Here is a 20687-nt window from a genome sequence, read left to right as displayed (position 1 = left end):
ATATATATATATTATATAAATAAATATATATACGCATATATATATATATTATATATATATATTATAAGATAAAAAAGTAGGAGGATAATTTTTAATAAATTCATATTTACGCCTGGTTAGCAGTAAACCAAACTACTTTGGTGGTAATTTAAAAATCTTATTATTTTTCGATAAAAAGACAGTCTATCAGGAGCAGCCAAAATTGGCCAAAATCGTGACTTTCAAATGCAATTTTAAGGCCTTAATGAATGAAATTAATAATTTTAATAATGCTTTGTGTAGACTAAGTACAATCTTTATACCAAACCAAAAAAAATACAAATTATCATCGTCTTCATAGTTAAAATCAGCTTCAAAGTTGGCAATTTTCAAACTTCAATTTGGTACCAAGGCAGAAGAATTTTTTTTCAAAAACTGATTTCATATTCGGAATCAGCGCCTCGAAAACTATCAGAATCGGTCAAAACATTTGAAAATCGCGAAAAAAAAATTTAATTTCATTAGTAAATTTTGGTTTTGCTACCAATGATTTCGATTTTTCGCAGCGGTATGTGGATTTATCCAAAAACGGATAGATTTTCGAAATCAGCGTCCCAAAATCACAAAACAATCAAAACATTTTGAAAATCGCGAAAAAAAAGCCGATTTTTTAAAAAAAAAATCGATTTTGCAACCAAAGATTTCGATTTTCGGGGAGTGTATGGGGTTTATCCAAAAATAGATAGCATTTTTGAAATCAGCGTCCGAAAATCTTTTGAATCAGTCAAAACATTTCCAAATAGCGAAAGCAAATCTATTTTTTTGCTAAAATTCCGATGTTGCAACCAAAGTTTTGTTGTTTTTCAGTGGTACACACGCCCTGAAAGCTCATCAAACAGGATAATTTTCGTCCTTGGCGTAATAAAAAATCATCCAAAACTTTGTCCAATAAGTTCTTGATCATAAATTTCCTTTGGTATAGGGGAGACCCAGATTTTATGGTTCCTGTTCCTATATGTGCATAAGTACCTGTGAAAAGAATAAATTTTATTCTAAGGATATACATTTAAAATAAGATTTATTTTTTACTTAATACCAGACTAGTAACAATAAGTAAGCTTTGAATATTTTATTTGAAAATAAAACCACAAAAACTTAGTGAAAAAAAAAAAACATTCGAATAATTTGTGGGTAAGTACAGCCGAATAGTTACATCATTTATGTTAATCGAATAACTTAATACTCGTATCATTTCCAAAGTTTAAAAAAAAGCTCTTAAAACAATCCATAGATAGTATTCATGGGTTCAACTTCAAATAAATCATTTATATAATCGAATAATTTGATATCATCACTGTAGTTTCAACAAAAGCATGAATAGCAGTCTTTGCTTTAATATGGTTTATGATTTATAAATCTAAATTTTATCTATTTTTACCAATATAAATAAATTAAAATGCCTAGAACAAATTTTCAAGTTGTTTGATAAAATGTACACAGACACAAATTTGCGTTCCAGTTAAAAATTATGAGTTTTTAGTATCCCACTCTATGTACTAGTTTGTACTAAATTCTAGTAAATTTGATATAGTTTTTACTAATGTAAACAAATTAACGTGCCCGAAAAAAAAATTAAAAGTTATTTGAAGAAAAGTAAAAAAAGTCCATAATCTACATATTACGTTTAAATTTGCGTTTCAACTGAAAATTGTTCAAAATTTTGATATGCAAGTATATAAAACAATTTATACTATTTGTTAGTAAATTTCATCTAGTTTATACTAGTATAAACAAATAAACATGTTCTGAACATAGTTTTAAAGTTATTTGACAAATGTAAAAAACCACCTATAGCCAATTAGTAAACTCAAATCTGCGCTTCAACTACAAATTATTCAAAATTTTAATATAAAAGTGAATATAACAATATACATTAAATTCTAGCAAATTTTATCTAGTTTATACTAAAACTAGATGACCGACAGACGTTGTTCTGTACCCATGTCTACAATTTTTAATATAATATACTAATATTTACCGTTTACCTAAAAATAATAATTATTATTACTTGAAAATAATAATTACTCTTCACGCCAAAATGCATATACATTTATAATGTGAGCGATGTTAAAATGTAGAACTGATAAAATGATTGATATAAATGATGAGATATGAAATGATTAGTCTCAATTCTCACACTATATTGGAAATTGAAGTTTTTTAAACGGTATGGCATAACCATAACTATAATAAACACTGATACTCCACGTTGGATTAAATTATTTTAATTTCTTATTATTTAAGATATCCAAAATTGCATCTTAACTTTTCCTAATCGACATCGTTAGGGCCGAATTGTATGTATTCATCTCTACTTTCCCATTTGTTGTTATAAAGTGAAATTTTTACGAATTGTGGAATTCAAAAATATTGTGGAAAGATAAAAATAGATGCAAAGAAATTATATATTGAAAAAAAAAACTATATTGATACTTAATTTCATATTTTAGGTGAACTAATTTGTAATATTTGTTCATATATGTATCATTGAATCTGCCATATATATACTGTATTTTATTTATTTTAATTTCTGACACATCTCAGCTGTCTTTCGGCAATAATAATGTAGACATTTCATTTTTATTATCCATTATCATAAATTTATTTATACATATTCTAATATTGTCTAGGTTCATAAGTAAATTGAAATATTTGGCAGATGATAGTTTTCATTTATTTTTAATGCACTTTATATTCACATACATCCTAGAAAATTTCTTTAACACACTTCAGAAAGATTTACCAAAATCCGAATAATCGTTAAGGAGGAGTATGCAAGCGCTGGCAATTTAATATGAAATTTATATAATAGCAATAAAGCTCCAATCGATTCTACGTTTTTGTTAGAAAAAGTTTGTATGAGAAAAAGAAAAGGGCTGCTTTTAGGGTTTTCCTGGCAATTATTCGATTTTCTCTCGTCGTTAAAACCATCCTTGGACATCAACAAAAATTTAAAAAAAAGAATCGGCCAAATTAATTTAATTGATCTAAGCATTGTTGAGTTATGCGCTTACCAACACATTTTGCGATCCATTTTTATATATAAGATAAACATATAAAAGTGTCCAGAATAAAATTTCCAAAATATTTGATAGAATGTAAAAAAAATGTCCCGAACTCGCATAACGATTGCAATTGAGTAAAATTTGTTTGATGAAATCCATGAATTCAATATGGTTAATGATTCATAAATCTTATACAGCATAATTATACTGTTAGCTCGCTAAAATCATTATTCTGCTTTGAATGATATTTTAAAGTATTCCAATATTAATATTAAAAAAAATGTTGGTAATTTAATTTTGTGCAAATTTTTTAAACAAATAATATTTATTTTATCAATTGAATTAATTAATTAATTTAATTGAAAATGATACAAATATGATTCAAAAGAAAAAACATTACTTGCAAAGGGCATTTAAAAATTTTGACTCTTATGATGTAAATTTTGAAATATTGATAACAACTGCACTTTAATAAATATTATTAACACGACAATTAATACACAAATATTATTGTTTTCAAAGAAAACATTCAAAAACGTATTTCCTTGCATAAAAAAACACCTTTTGTGTGAACAATGAAAAAACGTATTTTCGTCTTTTGAAATATTTCTAACTTTGAGTTGTTTTGAAAAAGTAAGAGAAAACGAACTATAAATTAAGATTAATTTAAAGATATCTATCCACGGATTTTTTCACCAAGTTTTTGTGGTTTTATTCTCAAATAAAATATTTAATAATTAACACATTTGAAAACACATTTGGAAATAAACAGCTGTCAAACAACTGTCAATTTTGACGTTTAACGTTTAACCTTAAACAATCTAATTCACTTTTGACGTTTAAAGTAACAAATTCGTGTATTAATCATTATTTTGGATTATATCATAATGTGTTGAAACAAATATTTGTTTAGAATTATGCCTAACAGTTTGCCAAAATATTTATAAATACACAAACATAAACCACTTTGCCTTAAAAATAAAATATAAAACATTATTTTGTACTTACCCAAATCATATTTTCACACAAAACACACTTTAACTTTAAATCTATTTAAACTTATGACTTGTAAATTTATTATTATTATAAAGAAACAACTTGTTCGACCAAGATCCAGCATTGTTATTGTTATTATATGTTATTATATTGTCTCGGAAGATCCAGGCAGCGCAGACTGTTGATTTATTTTAAAAATATTTACATCAAAATTGAGCATAGAGCATGAACATATATTTATATAGACTGGTAACATAGTTTTTAGTATCGACATTTTAGCAGTAGTTTAGTTAGCATAGTTTTCTTGTTTTCTTTCTATTTTTATTATCAGAATTGTTTGTATCAATTACATTAAGTTAATTAAGAAAACAACATTTATAAATAATTACACAAATTATAAAATAGAATAATTAAATACAACTAATTAAAAAACTTATATAGAAAACTAATTAAATAAAATATACAAAATATTTCTAACATCCCTCTCGACATGAATTACTTACATGCAAAAATGTATATGATAGAAAAATTATTTAAATTCGCAATAATAACAGCAAGTTTATGATTGAATAAATAAAAGTAACATTTTGATACAAGCATATATATACACATTTACATTATTTGATTTTTTGCATAAAGTGCATAATTTACTCTTCAAGTGTTTTTTTTTTACAAAAAGTTGTTTTTGCAAAAGTTTTTGTCTGATAATGGCACTTTCGGAACCCGGAAGTTCCGTCAGGACATTAAAGGTGTAACCGGAACAAAAATACAAGCATATGTATATTTATAAGATATATATACAATATGAAATAAGCATATAAATATATACAATATGAAAAATTTGAGAAAATGTTCAGGCCTAAAGCCTGAAGTCCTTTTCAGTTGAATCGCTGATGGACGCGGAACTTACAAAGAATTGTCGACAGTTTTAACATTGCGTATTTGTTGTAGATAATTTTATTTGGACAAGTTTTTCGAATGTTTCATTTATTTTGCACAAACGGCGGTTTATAAGTTACAAAGTTACACGCCTACACAACTCCTTGGTCCAGCCGAGAACAGTACGAAGAGGCGTGCTAGTTATTTATTGTTCACATTTATACTGAATATCGTTAAAAACGTACTTTTTAAATTATTTTTAGAGCGATTCCCGGTGAAGGGGTCAGTGTGCAATTTTCACTCGATACTTGGCCATTCGACACTTAACAATTCCTTGATATGATATCTTGTGGCCTCCATGTGATTTCATCATGATGCCCACAAATATAATGTAGAAATTTACTAGCAGTTTAAGAATTGCACTTGGTTTTATATGAAATGCATCAACATGAATTGAAAACAGTGAAAATGAATATTTAATGTAATACATTAAATATATATATATTATGTATATTCATTTTCACTGTTTTCAATTCATGTTGATGCATTTCCAACCAAGTGCAATTCTTAAACTGCTAGTAAATTTCTACATTATATTTGTGGGCATCATGATGAAATCACATGGAGGCCACAAGATATCATATCAAGGAAATTGTTAAGTGTCGAATGGCCAAGTATGGCCACACTTAAGTGTGTGTTAAAAATCTGAGTGTTGTATATACATATATTTAAGTAGAACTTCAAACAAAAAATCCAAACAAAAACCAAAAAATGTATAAATTAATGAATTTTGATTATCATATTATATAAATTATGTACGTATATTATATAAATTATGAAAGAAAGGAATTTACTTATTTGAAATATAATTAAAATAATAATAATAACAAATGAATGGATTATATAACGAAATATTAAGATGATAGTTTGACTTTTTTTATGAAAAAAAGGAAATTAAGAAAAAACAGGAATATTTACCTGCATGACAGATTTAAGTTTGTTAATAGTTTTAGAAATTTTTTTTACATTTGGTCAAATAACTTAAAATTTTTATTCCAGACACTTTTATTTAGTTATATCATTATAAACCAGATAAAATTTACCAGAATCTAGTATAAATTGTTATATATACTTGGATATAAAATTTTTGAATAATTTGCAGTTAAAACGCCTGATTTGACAGGAGAATTAGCAATAGATTAAATTTTGGGACATTTTTCAACTTTTTGTCGAATATCATAGAAACTTTTTTCCGGACACTTTTATTTGTTTATATTAGTAAAAGCTAGATAAAATTTACTAAAGTTCAGTATAAACTGTTATATACACTTGCATATCAAAATTTTGAATAATTTGTAATAGAAGCGCAGATTTGATGGTTTTGGGACATTTTTTTTTACATTTTGTGAAATAACTTGGAAATTTTGTCCTGGGCATTTTTATTTGTTTATATGAGTATAAACTAGATAAAATTTACTAAAGTTCAGTATAAACTATTATATACACTTGGTTAGCAAAATTTTGAATAAAATCAGTTGGAGAAGGGGAGTATTTGTTTAATATTTTAATTTGACAATTTTTGTGCTTAATTGCATAATCAATCATCTAAAAAAATAAATATATTAATAAAAAACTAATTATATACTTTAAACATACATGCACGTTCCCGATAAAAAAAATATTATATCTGAATTCTGGCACTTAGAAAATATTAACTGGAGTTAAACTGTCTGTAACATTTATTTACAGCGTTTTAAATATTAAATAAAAAAGTTAAATAAACAATCTAGAATATTGTCTAACATTACAAGACCCACCAGCAACTGAGTATACTTGTAAATCACCCATAAATTAATTTAGAATTTTTTTATTGAATATTTAAACATATACTTAGTTATTAATTAATAAGGAACACCATATTAAGAGAACCAAGACAGTACTACTTTAGATGAACATTTACTTTAAATAAATAATATTATATATATATATATATATATATATATATATATACACCTAAGTCTGTTTTTACACGGTAGATTGGTTCCAGAAGAAGCCGTGTAAAAAAAAACGTGTAAAAAAAGACATTGATCTTATACAAAAATGGGTGATTTATTCCTAATCTCTAAAACCTATTAAAATTAGTGAAAAACAAGAATTTTTAAGAACAAGAATTCATGTTTATTTTATTAAATCAAATATATAATTCTGATACTATCGATGGTTTCAGACTTTTTTCTTTCATAAATACTTTTTTGTGATATGAACATACTTCGCAAAAATTAAATTTGACAAAAAAAATTTAAGTACATAAAATTTCAAATCGTGCTAAATGGAATAAAATCGTGTAAAAAAATTAAAAATATTCAATTTTCAAACCGTGTTATATCAAAACCGTGTACAAAAAGACCTTGTAAAAACAGACTTAGGTGTATATATATATATATATATATATAATGTTAACCATATTATAAATATTGTTTTATTGTTAATAACAATTCAGTGGCGATTTATTCAAAACAGAATTTGTAAACATAATTTCTTTATGTAAGTATATGACAAATGCATGTATTAAAATTTAACTCATTTTTATTTTCAGGTTAAATTTAAAATACAAATACTTGATAAATAAAATGTATTTTTTATCAAGTATGTGCCATAAAATGAAATGAAACTTTTGTAAAGAAAATAGCACAGATTCACACCACATTGAATTTGAAGCAAAAATGCATTTCTTAATCACAAATACTGAGAGAATTAATTTAATTATAATAATTGTGATAAATTTGAATAATTGATTATGATAATTGTAGATTATGAAATGATATATATATATATATATATATATATATATATATATATATATATACTTCAAATGATGGCAGTATTTATGTAAATCTTATGATATGAAATAAAAATAAAAGAAATTAATCTTTTGTTTAAAAAAGCTGAATCTTAGTTACCTATAAATTATCTTTAAATATTAGAATATGATTTATTTGCATTTGCAGTTGTGTACCCTTCATCATTCTTATGGCAAAATTATGTTGTCGAGTGTAAATAGATCTATTCGAGGCTCGAGTAATCCAAATATCTGCACAAATCCTCAACTAAAGCCTGAATAATAATAAATTGATTATAAATTCTATGTATCTGTTTTTAATTAATAATTATGCTTGAATAGAAAACCATATTTTTGTACTTAAATTATATTAAATGCTATGATTGAAAATAAATAGTAGTCTGGCCAAAATTTAAAATACAAATACTTGATAAATAAAATATATTGTTTATCAAGTATGTGCCATGAAATAAGGATAAAGGAAACTTTTGTAAAGAAAATAAGAATCACACCACATTGTATCTGAAGCGAAAATGCATTTCTTAATCACAAATACTGAGAGAATTAATTTAATTGTAATAACTACTGTAATAAATTTTAATAAAAGATTATGATAATTGTAGATTATGAAATGATATATATGCACTTCTTTAATTAATCTTTTTAAACTTTTTTCTGAAGCTTACTGTAACATTTAGTTCAAAATTTGACAATAGTTACCTCTTATGATATTTCTCCTGATTTAAGTTAGGTTTAAATTATCTTTAAATATTAGAATATGATTTATTTGCATTTGCAGTGTGTACCCTTCATCATCCTTATGGCAAAATTATGTTGTCGAGTGTAAATAGATCTACTCGAGACTCGAGTAATCCAAATATCTGCACAAATCCTCAACTAAAGCCTGAATAATAATAAATTGATTATAAATTCTGTGTAGTTGTTCATAAATAGAAAAAAATACTTTTATTTTTTGTACTTAAATTATATTAAATGTTAAGATTCCAAATCTCTTCATAATATAATAATAATATTTTATGTAAATATTCATGATATGAAATAAAAATAAAAGTAATTAATCTTTATAAACTTTTTTCTGAAGCTTACTGTAACATTTAGTTCAACATTTGACAATAGTGATCTCTTATGATATTTCTCCTGATTAAATGTTAAGACTGAAAATAAATAGTAGTCTGCCCAAAATTTAAAATACAAATACTTGATAAATAAAATATATTGTTTATCAAGTATGTGCCATGAAATAAAGATAAAGGAAACTTTTGTAAAGAAAATAAGAATCACACCACATTGTATTTGAAGCAAAAATGCATTTCTTAATCACAAATACTGAGAGAATTAATTTAATTATAATAATTGTAATAAATTTAAATAAAAGATTATGATAATTGTATATTATGAAATGCACTTCAAATTATGTCAGTATTTATGTAAATATTCATAATATGAAATAAAAATAAAAAAAAATAATTTTTTCAAACTTTTTTCTGAAGTTTACTGTAACATTTAGTTCAATATTTGACTATAGTTACCTCTTATGATATTTCTCCTGATTTAAGTAAATTATCTTTAATTATTAGAATATGATTTATTTGCATTTGCAGTGTGTACCCTTCATCATCCTTATGGCAAAGTTATATTGTCGAGTGTAAATAGATCTATTCGAGGCTCGAGTAATCCAAATATCTGCACAAATCCTCAACTAAAGCCTGAATAATAATAAATTGATTATAAATTTTGTGTAGTTGTTCTTAATTAATAATTATGCTTAAATATAAAAACCTATTTTTATACTTAAATTATATTAAATGTTAAGATTAAACATAAATAGTAGTCTGCCCGAAGTTTAAAATACAAATACTTGATAAATAAAATATATTTTTTATCAAGTATGTGCCATGAAATGAAGATAAAGGAAACTTTTGTAAAGAAAATAGCACAGATGGTGTGACCACATTGAATTTGAAGCAAAAATCCATTTTTTAATCGCAAATATGTACTGAGAGAATTATTCGAGGCTCGAGTAAACCAAATATCTGCACAAATCGTCAACTAAATAATATAAATAATAATAAATTAATTATAAATTCAGTATATAAATGTATAAATTATATTAAATGTTAGGATTCCAAATCTCTTCATAATATAATAATGATAATAATAATCTATAGTATTTTGTTTGAATGCAGGTAGATGGTATGAGACAACTATGTCTAATAAAATAATTCTCTTACCTTGTGCCCGTGCTTTGACTTTCAGTTCCCTGTATTTTTTATTTTCTATATTTTTTTCGCATCTGCATTCTTCTTCTTCCCAATCCTATCGGTCCTTCTATTTTCAGTCCTTCGTGTACTCGTTTTGCAGAATGGGCCCAGACTAGTTTCCTTTACTTTTCAGGATCGAGCTCAGTAGAATTCTTTCTTTGTCTAGAGTCGAACTTGTAATATAAGTACACTATCTAGCCTATCGTGCCATGATCACCTTGTTAGAAGCTTGATTGAGTGAGGTTCAAAACAACAAATTTACAATTTTTCTCATAACTAAAAATACATGTGATATTTGGGGAGAGGAAGGGTAATTTTAAATATCACCCTCCCCCCCTTGGATGTTTTTTTATCTCTCGTTCAATCGTAGGGACTCACAGATTTTGTGTACCCAGTAACATCTAATTTGGTAATATTTGCATGCGCTTCAATTTGCTTTAAAATGAGCCTTTGCTGTATCTCTATAATTGACCCATAATTTTAACCGATGGACCAGATAGCCTCGATTAGTTCTTGAAACTTGTGACCCAGCCGATAAGCAAGTACAACTGTCTGCGAGAACTGAAAGAATAACAAAGAATTTGTGTTTATGGATTCAGCAGTGTAATAATGTATAAAATAATATGTTTACAATACAATAAGTTCAGGATTTGTTCCATATTTTGCACAGGAATGCTTGTACAGCCAGGTAACTTCACAAACAACACTAGAACTTGTACAAGCCTATTTTTAGCAAAATATATATTTATTTTGAAACATTTTACATTAAGTATCACACGAGAATATTAAATTCATTCAGAATTCACGTACGTGCAGCAAAATTCAGCAAAAAAAGCACTTATGACAAGTGTTATTTTGACGTTTATGCCATTTTGGGGTTACGTTTCAAAAAAATTGTAAAAATTATAATAACACACCAAAGACTTAGTTTTATGATAATTTGTGACTACCAACTAATACAGCAATAATAAAATAACATAATATTTCATGTTTTACCCGAAATTGGCGTCTAAATCCATTAATCCCCATGATTAATCCGTTACACTTGCCCATGTAATTTTTAATTTCTGAACAAATAGTAAGTACTGAGTAATGTTTTTAGTTATTATTAGCATATTTATCGTGGCAAAAACAGTTTTTCACTTATATAATTCGATTTAAATCGAAATTTCTTCTTTCAGGGATTTTTTTTACAACATCCGGGTCCGCCATCTTGGATCCGGGTATAAAAGGCGGGGCTAATTGACAAAGAGCTCATTAGTGTTTCAGATTTCGAACAGTAAACATTGAAGTGAAAAGTGAAATAAATAGTGAAATAAGTAGTGAAATAAGTAGTGAAGTGAATAGTAAAAAAAAGTAGTGAAGTGAAGTAATAAGTGTATTTTAACTTAACATGAACCAAATGAGTGTGCAGCACGTGTGCAGAAAAAGTAAGTGGTTTATTTTTCAAAAATAGTAAGTATAATGTTTAAATAAATAACGAAATGCAGTAAATATTTTTAAGATTAATGGTTTAAAACTTATGTCTTAATTTTGGAATAGTTCTTAATGAATAAAGTTTTTTTATTAATAGAATAAGTAAATAATTTTATACTCATTTTTTTATTTTTTGAGTTCATCATCCACCAAAAAAAATTGCAGTCCAAACAATGACCAAGGAAAAAAAATTACATTGACTTTTCGAGATTTGTAAATTGAAGGAACTATTGTTGGAGAGAAGGAGTCAAGGAACCCACTATGATTCATATTTATTTTTCATTATTTCACCATTGTATTAATTAAACTGTTTTAATGAAAAAAAATGCTCTGTTATAACTGATTTTTATTTCAACCATTCAATTAAAATGAATCTATAACTTATATATTAAATTTGTATTTTTCTATATTTCAGACTTGTATCGATTTAAATGTTTTTTCTTAACAATAATCATAGAAAAACTTACTTCATTAGAATTTGAATTTAGGAAAATAAATGGCAGCACAAGTATAAAATGTGAATTATAACTCCTGGTTCTACATCTTGGAAGGTTTGTATAAATAATACAGTAAAAAAATCTGCATAATTTTTAATATTGGAAATGAAAACAAAACATGCAAAAGATACATTTTCAAATATATTACAAACATATTTTTATAAAATTATGACTGATTTTATGATAAATATTAATTATTATATTTCCACAATTATGCATAAATGACCGACTAATGTTATTTACTCAATGACTTAATTATAAAATATTAGAAATTTAAAAACAAAACAGATAAAAGCACAAGAGTATTGACGAATAAATAACAAATTAATAGATCTTAAAAAAATTAAATATATATTAATATCAAAACTGAGAGAAAACTAAATTCCAAGGATTCATTTATGAGACATTTTTCTTTAATTAATTCTTTAATAAATTTGTATTTTTCAATATTTCTGCCTTGTATTAATTAAGGGGGTATTCTAGTGTAGAAATTAAAAAAAAATTGATTTTTTTTATGTCATATCTTCAAAGTTTAACTATCTAAGAATATGGGTACGAGAAGGTTTTTGAAAATTTGAATTATTTTCGGAGATATAGGCATTTTACTGACTCGGTCTCCATACTGGTTTGGCTTCACGCAAAACTTTAAATGCGTTTTTCTCAAAACAGACTTTTTCAGTACTGTTGACACGATTTTTCGAGTTTTAATCAACCGATTCACTTGAAATGTTCAGAGAGTCTTGTTTATAGAATTTTTTTTATTTTTATTTTGTATTTTATTAATATTATTAAAGAAGTGGTGAAAGTAAGGATAGTAAAAACATTCATTGCTTACTTTTACGACACTTTAAAAATGACCTAAAATTCATCACTCTACACTAGAATAATACCCACTTAAACTATTTTTTATAACAATAAGGTTATTATCAAAGATAAATAAGCATACATAGATCTGGTCTGGTTACCTTGATTGAAATTTGAATTTAGGAAAATAGATAGCAGCGTATGTATATAATGGAAATTAACCCCTGGTACTACTTTATGAAAGGTATGTATGAGTAGTACAGTAAAAAAACCTGTATAATTTTTAATATTGGAAATAAAAACAAAACATGCAGATATTTTTATAGAATAATTAAAATTAATTATGGAATATTTAATTTCATGATAGATATTGATTATTAAAATTCCACAATTATGCATAAATAAGATCTCAAAAACTAATTGCAGTATTTAAAAACTAAGAAAAAATCACCGACTAATGTTAATTACTTAATGACTTCATTATTTAATTACTTCTAATATTTTATCAGTAATTCCCAGGATTAAAATTCATTTATGAGACATATTTCTTTATTAATTCTGCATTTAATAAATATTTTGCTATCTAATCAAATATATGTAAAGTTGCATTTGAAGAAACCTTTGAATAGTTTTTGTATGAGTGTTCTATTTATCATTACATTTAACCATGTTTCATTATGATGAAAACATTATCATGAAATTGCCATCAAAAATCAATCAAGTGCATATATATACAGTTTACAAACACACACACACATATATATATATATATATATATATATATATATCATATATATATACATATACACACACACACACATATATATATATATATATATATATATATATATATATATATATATATATATAGGAACGGTCCTGGAGTCCTCAGCGCCTGCATGCAAGATTTATTCTAGAGCCCCCCCCCTTAATAATTTAAACTGTTTTAACAGTTTATCATTAAAACTATAAATATAAATATAAATAAATTCTGGGTTTAGTTCACAAAAATTATATATAATCTAAAAGCGTTTAAAATAGATTGATTTCAAATTTATTTAATAAAATATTTTTAAATTTTCAAGTATTTTTAATAATGATATTAATATTTGGGTTCTGAAAGATTTTACTTATTCATTATGCAATTTATTGTATTGAGCAAATCATGCCCAAAGAGCAAAAAAAAACTTGCCTTTCATTTTTAAATATAACATTAGTATTTCACGTTGGATTTTTTAAATTTTATTTCAATTTATTTTTTTCGTTATATACAATCGTAAGGGCCAAATTGTATTTATATTTACTCTTCCATCAGAATTAAAATATCAGATTGTTAAAAGAAATTACATTTTTTTAAACTAAATTGAAAAAAAATATAATGTATTTGTATCTGTATTACTTCTGCATAGTTAATAATTAAATTTATAATATCAGCACCACTAGGTAAAAAAATACTCTACGATTTTTGTTCCAAAGTAAGTTTTGCTTCTATTTTTCATATTTGCTCCATTTCCATAAACCTAACTATGCATGTCTTCAATATTCAAAGTAAATCAGATGCAAAACATTAGCAACAAAAGCAAAAGTTACAACTTAATTTCTCACAATAAATAAGGCATTTTTTAAGCACCGACTCCCTATTTTCTATTTTTCTCTATTATAATTTGTATCTATTTTTTTTAACAAGTTTCATTTCAACTAAATCTGCTCGCAATTTTTCGTCAATAATGCCCAATAATTAATTTAATTTACATAGGTTTGCTCTTAAGAGATTGAACACTAGATAATTTATTTCTCGATTATACATTAACTTCAAACAAAGAAAAAAATTAATAAGTACAATGAACAATAAGCAAAACAATAATTTACTAATTTGCAGAGTTATTAATCGGTTAATTGTTTCTACTGATATCACATTGCAAACAGAATAAGCTTTTTGTGTCTCCGTTTAATATAATCTATTAAGTATTCTAGATTTTATATTTGAAAGAAAAATATAAATAATATATAAATAATATAAATTTTATTTCCAAATCTCGTTTTGGCGCCCCCTGAACCGTGCGCATGCATTGCATTTAAGGTAGGACCGGCCCTGTATAGATATATATATATATATATATATATATATATATATATATATATATATACATATATATATACATATATATATATATATTACATCATACATACATACATACATACATACATATAATAAAACCAATACTAAAACTTTTTTTGCAATCAACAATATGAGATTCAATCCAATCATATGTCAATTTTGAAGATAATGATATTTCATCAAACATTAAAACATAATATTTGCTACTAATACTTTTTAAGAAAAATAGCTGAACCTATTCTTTTTTAAATAGACACTCATTAATACCACCCACTATGCTATTATTAGGATTTTGAAAGTTTTATTTAAAGAAACACTAGCTCCCAATCAAAATACATTAAAATATTAAGTATGGTATAAATAAATAACTTTTTTTTTGCAATCAACAATATGAGATTCAAGCCAATCATATGACGCAATTCTGAAGATAATTTTATTTCATCAAACATCAAAACTCAGTATTTGCTACTAATAGTTTTTAAGAAAAGTAGCTAAACCTAATATTTCATATAGACACTCATTAATACCGCTATATTATTCCGATGTTACCGCATAACAGAAAAATGTTATGGCAAGGCCATGTTACGCTCTGACACACTATGCTAATGAATCCTACTGAATACTGTCAAAATATCATGTATTACTGTGCATTCAGGCGTTTTACACATAAACTGCAACGTCGCACGTATGTTATGGAGTTGTATCACAAACACACTGTTACCTAACATTATTTTTTCGACATTTGTGCGGCTTCTAGATTATGTTTTGTATCAAACAAACTGAGAAATTCGCCTGACTGCACACAACCGCATGGCTTTTGTCAATATTAGTATGGGAAGTTGTTCACCAAATGAAATTGTCATAACATTTTGCAAGTTTTATTTGAAGAAACACTAACTCTCAATCAAAATACATTAAAATATTAGGTACGGTATAAATAAATAAATTTGTTTTGCAATGAACAATGTGAGATTCAATCTAATATTATGGCAATTCTGACGATAATGATATTTCATCAAGCATCAAAAACACAGTATTTGCTACTAATACTTTTTAAGAAAAATAGCTGAACCTAATGTTTTAAATAGACACTCATCAATACCGCTATACTATTGTTTCTCTGAATGCAACTATATCAATGTTTAAGAACATGGTAAAATAAATATTTATCTCCAAAAATAGTAAGCCTTTGAAGACTATTTGTACAAACTTAAAGCAAAAAATATGTCATCGGCTGTGAATTTTCTTCTTTTCTATTTTAAACACTTTTCAAAACATTAATACTCTTTTACAATTTATCGCTTAAATTATTGCATTGTTTATTACAAAAATAAATACCTTTGCAGGAAAATGGTATTAGAATAGCTGGGTACTATAAAAACACCTTGCCCTGTTAAATTTCACTTAAACACAATTAATTAAATAGAAACATCACGAGTTTACAAACTTAGTTTATTCGTACAGCGATCAAATCTTGACAGGCGCGTTTGCCCCACTTGCACGAACCACAAACTATTTGTAGTTGAAATTAAGCACACTTGAGCCATCTGTTTACATAAATTCACACTACTCTAGGCAAAAACAGTAAAACGCGCTTTTATTCGGAAATTACTCCCCATGGTTTTGGCCTAGAGTAGTGTGAATTTATAAAACCAGATGGTACAAGTGTTTTCTCAATTTACATTTTATACATGTGCTGCAAATCTATTTTCATAAATTCAAATTTTAATCAAGGTAACGTCAAATCGAAAGACATAGAGATCTATTTTTGCTTATTTATCTATGGCCAAAAAAGTGAAACGCGCGTTTGTTCGGCGATTAGTTTCATGGTTATGGTCTAAAGTAGTGTAAATTTATGAAACCAGATGCCCCAAGGGTTTTACATTTAGGGTATAAAATTTACATTTTATACATGTGCTGCCATCTGTTTTCATAAATTCAAATTTTAATCAAGGTAACGTCAAATCGAAAGACATAGAGATCTATTTTTCCTTATTTATCTATGGCCAAGACTCGACGTTCCATCAATTTTTTATTTCATATTTATTTTTTTCGTGCAATTTTGTATGTTTTTTGTGTTATTTTTCAAAGTTTATTTGTATGCACTGAAGATGGGTCAAATCAAGACCCGAAATAAAAACATTTTCCATTAAAACTGTTTTTTAATTACTGGATGGATGCCCAAGAAACAATTTTATTATATTATTTCACCATCTGAAGAAAAACCTCTCGCTTTATATATATATATATATATATATATATATATTTCATAATTTTGAATTTGATGTTGACATATGTATTAACAAAGTCTAGTAATCGGGCATAACGTAAATAAAGCATGAGTTTCTTTCAAAAATTCATCTTAAATCCGTTTCGGCTATAATCCTAGCCTTCATTCAGTGGAAACAAAAAATAAAATTAATTAGTGGGGTGTGTGGAATCGTTCCTTAAGGCAAATTGCTGGAACTTCCCGTACCGTAACGAAATGTTCGAGGAATACTGAATGTTTTCAAATAGATTATTACTAATATTGTAACATTATCTAATATTTATGAAAATTATATAAACTGAATTGCAAAGTTGAAATTATTTGTTTAAAGTATATTAGAACTATAGTCAGAATTAAAAATAAAATCTGAATTATTTTCGATATACAAAAAATGAAAAAAAAGTTGAAATAAAATTTTTTTTTTTTCAAAATCAATTATTTTGTTAAGACAAGCAGAAAGTTCTTTGGATCAATTAAATCGGACGCTTAGTTCTTTCAAAAACTGCCATTTTTTGTACATTTAGCTCCGTATCTTCAAAATGCCTGGGCCTGCCTTTGCGAAAAACTAATAACCACTTCTCCCAATCATTACCAATTAAATGTTTTTTAAATCATTCAAATCGGATGCTCCTTTCTCTCAAAAACTCGATTTCTATTTTCGGCACTCTTTGTACTTTATCTCGGTAACTGCTGGACCTGCCTTTGCCAAAAACTAATCAGCACATCTCCTTATCAATAGGAATCGAATGTTTTTTGAACCATTCAAATCGGTTGATCCGTACGCCCGAAAACGTGGACAAAAAATTGTATCGTATACATACATACATACACATACACACACACACATCCATTTTTCCTTTGGTATGTCAAAAAGTTCAGAAACCTTCAAAACGTCGAGAAATGTAAAAATTTTCAATTTCGATTTACAATAACTTACCCTAGGGGAAGTTAAAAACTAAAAACAATTGAATTGAAGTGAAAATAAAAATAAAAAAGTAAAAGTAATTAGTTAATCTTAGTGTTAAATTGGAATATACTCTCTTTTATTCAGAGAGTATTTCCAAATTTCTTACAAAACAATAAAAACGACGCGCAAAGTATTCGCCATTTGTTCCACACATGTGTAGAATCTTAGTAAAAAATATTTTTTAAAAATTTCTTTCTCCATTATATCTTCAACCAGTCTAGGAACAACACACTATCCAATTGTGATTTTTTAAATTAGTATTTTGTGAAAATATTGTGTAATTACAATTTTAATGTTTATAATACATAGTGTAGTGCATTATCTTGGTACCATGAATTATTAAAATTTTCCAATTTAACACTAAGATTAACTAATTGTAAGTACTATTTACTATTTTATTTTTCTTTTCACTCCAATTCAATTGTTTTTAGTTTTTAGTTTTATTTTTAGTTTAAAATAAATTTTTGAAAGAAATCCATGTTTTATTGATGTTATGCCCAATTACTAGACTTTGTTTACATATACATATATTATATTATATTATACATACATATTAGGTTGTCAAATATCTCCCTTCCGCTTTTTTGCTCTTGGTTTATAATACACAAAGGCGGAAGGGAGATATTTTACAACCTAATATATATTGAAGTGGTCCTTAATATGGACATTTTCGAATTTCCGTGCTTCCAGTGGCTCAATGGATTCCAATTTGATAAAAAAAATCGCTAAAAGTTTTAGCTCTTAATATTAATTTTTAGAGAATTTTTTTTATCAATTTGGAAGCATTTGCATCAAAGAGCAAGGAAATTCAAAAATGTCCATATTAAGGACCACCCACCGCACTCCAACATGTTTTAACATGGTGTATAATCTAATAATTAAAATTTTTCAGGTTATAATATCGTTATTACTGCATGAGCCTACACATTCCAGTTTGGATAAAAAGCAGTCGACAAATTATGCTTGGAATGCTTGGAATGGAAGAACATGCTCCAAAGGTAGGATTTTTTTTTATTTTCAACACCTAGTATATATAGCAAAAATATAATGGTCAAACAATCAATAAAATTAATTGGGTAAGGCACTTTACAGTGCAAATGTATGGATTTTCATGTCTTAGGGATAATACCTAGTATATAAGCTTATGACGGAAATATAATATTGACCATGCAATATACAAAATACATACAAAATAGGCCTATACAAAAATAAATACGCCAGGCACTCTCGAGTGCACCTGTAGGGATTTTCAGGTCTTGGGGATAATAGCTAATATTTAACTGAAATATAACAAAGGCCATGCAATATACAATATGCAATAAATATACAACATACATACGAAACAAACATTTCCAAAAAAAATAAGTAAGGCACTCTAGAGTGTACCTGTAGGGGTTTTTAGATTTTGGGGATAATAGCTAGTATATAACTGAAATATAACAATGGCCATGCAATATGCAATATTCAATATACAACATACATACGAAACAAACATTTCCAAAAAAAATAAGTAAGGCACTCTAGAGTGCTGCACCTGTAGGGATTTTCAGGTCTTGCGGATAATAGCTAGTATATAACTGAAATCTAACAATGGCCACGCAATATGCAATATACAATATACATACAAAACAAACAATTCCAAAAATAATTAAGTAAGGTACTCTAGAGTGCACCTGTAAGGATTTTCAGGTCTTAGTAGTGTTCTTTCCTACATGCGGTAAATAACTTTATATTTGTATTTATTTTTATCTTTGTATTTCATTTCAATTTCAAAAGTAATATTCATTAACTTCTCATTCAATTTCAAAATTTAATTTCCTTCTATAAACAGTATTGCCAAGCAAGTTTTCAATTCTTCAATGTTGTCCCTTAACATTCCGCATTCTTTGTTGCGTTGAATAATTATTCCGCAATTAAGTTGTGTGAATGGGGAAGGTGAGATCGGGACCCTGGCGCTAAGTTTTGCTTACCTAATCTCGAACCCTCCCTGGATCATATGGGACCCTGGCGCTAAGTTTTGCTTACCTAATCCTGATCCCTACTGCGAAGGGTTGAAAGCAAGTTTAGCAATTCTGTATTTTTCAATCTTGAGCTTCAATATCCTACTTATTTTTTTTTATTTATAACGGTTTATTTCGGTGAATGTACACATTTCTCAGTAAATGTCACACTTACCATTTTGTTTTGGTAAATACTTTTACATTCTTTTAAATTTTAAATATAAATTTACCTATAAATATAAATAATAAATAATGAACGAAGAGTAATAAATTTCAATATTAATTATCGATTTTCAATTTTCAATTTTCATTTTCAATTTTCAATATTCAGCAGTTCTTAGCTGTCTTTTCTTAGTCGGCAGTTCTCTTAACTGTCTATTCTTAGTTGGCAGTTCTCTTAACTGTCTATTCTTAGTTGGCAGTTCTCTTAACTGTCTATTCTTAGTTGGCAGTTCTCTTAACTGTCTCTTCTTAGTTGTAAGTTCTTTGTCGGCAGTTCTTAGCTGTCTATTCTT

The 20687-nt window shown here is 26.4% G+C and overlaps 1 long non-coding RNA gene across 2 annotated transcripts; it reads right to left on the bottom strand.

Annotated features, from left to right (window-relative positions):
- Positions 1-7898: 7898 nt before the first annotated feature.
- LOC113386753 lies at positions 7899-10903 on the bottom strand. 2 transcript variants are annotated; one of them, XR_003368009.1, is made up of 5 exons: positions 10672-10903; positions 10011-10601; positions 9309-9485; positions 8479-8662; positions 7899-8033 (listed from the first exon to the last, which is right to left on the bottom strand). It is a non-coding gene; the product is annotated as an uncharacterized LOC113386753 (long non-coding RNA). The 2 variants fall into 2 exon arrangements; XR_003368008.1 differs by having other exon boundaries at positions 10677-10903.
- Positions 10904-20687: the final 9784 nt, after the last annotated feature.

Source organism: Ctenocephalides felis, unplaced genomic scaffold (genome assembly GCF_003426905.1).
Source record: "Ctenocephalides felis isolate EL2017-DRISC unplaced genomic scaffold, ASM342690v1 CF-g0.4_SCAFFOLD_03571, whole genome shotgun sequence".
NCBI lineage: Eukaryota > Metazoa > Arthropoda > Insecta > Siphonaptera > Pulicidae > Ctenocephalides > Ctenocephalides felis.
Note: the sequence above shows the minus strand (reverse complement) of the source record. Positions and strands in the feature narration are given on the sequence as shown.